We start from the raw sequence: 1,136 nt of genomic DNA, 5'->3' as shown, positions 1-1,136 counted from the left end.
ACCAGTAAAAATGCATTGTGTATTATTGGGCATATATAGGACTCAGAAAAGTTATGAGAGGAGGTACATACACAGCTTTATTGAATGCATATGTCAGTAAAGGCAAAAAATTGAATATTTAAGCCTTTTACTTTCCTGTGACTATTGTTATACAGCAAACATGGCAAATTATCTCACCATTCTTGATGTTCACTCTGGATTCGCTGAAGTTTCATCACAGAATGGTTGGGGTTGGAAGGAACCTCTGGAGATCATCTAGTCCACACCCCTTGCTCAAGCAGGGTTACCCAGAGCAGGTTGCCCAGGACCGTGTCCAGTCAGGCTTCGAATATGTCCAAGGATGGAGACTCCACAACCTCTCTGGGCAACCTGTTCCAGCATTCAAACATCCTCACAGTTACAAACAAAAAACAAACAAAAAAATATGTTCAGATGGGATTTCCTGTGTTTCAGTTTGCAGCCATTGCCTCTCAGCCTGCCACTGGGCACCTTGGAAGAGCATGGCTCTATTTTTATGCCCACCTGTCAATTTATACGCATTGATAAGATCCTCCTCAGCCTTCTCAGAGAAAAGGGGGCTTAACTCTCTCAGCTTCTCCTCATATGAGAGATGCCCTACTCCCTTAATCACCTTTGTGACCCTTTGTTGGACTCACTCCAGTAAGTCCATGTCTTTCTTGTACTGGATAGCCCAGAACTGGACACAGTATCCCAGATGCAGTCTTACCAGTGCTGAGCAGAGGAGAAGGATCACTTCTGTCAACCTGCTGGCAACGATCTGCCTAATGCAGCCCAAGATACCAAAAGCATTCTTTGCCATGAGGGTTCATTGCTGACCCATGTTCAACTTGTCCACCAGGACCCCCAGGTCCTTCTTGACAGAGCTGCTCTCAAGCTGGTCAACCCCCAGCCTGTACTGGTGAATGGGATTATTCCTCCCATGTGCAGGAATTTACATTTCCCTTTATTGAACTTCGTGAGGTTCCTCTCTGCCCATCTCTCCAGCCCATCAAGGTCCCTCTGAATGGCAGCACAACCATCTGGTGCATCAGCCACCCCTCCTGGTTTTGGATCATCTGCCAACTTGCTGAAGGTGCACTCAGTGCTATCATCCAGGTCATTAATGAAAGTATTAA

The sequence above is a fragment of the Apteryx rowi genome, unplaced genomic scaffold (genome assembly GCF_003343035.1).
Source record: "Apteryx rowi isolate R43461 unplaced genomic scaffold, aptRow1 scaffold_932, whole genome shotgun sequence".
Lineage (NCBI taxonomy): Eukaryota > Metazoa > Chordata > Aves > Apterygiformes > Apterygidae > Apteryx > Apteryx rowi.
This window is presented reverse-complemented; position numbering follows the sequence as displayed.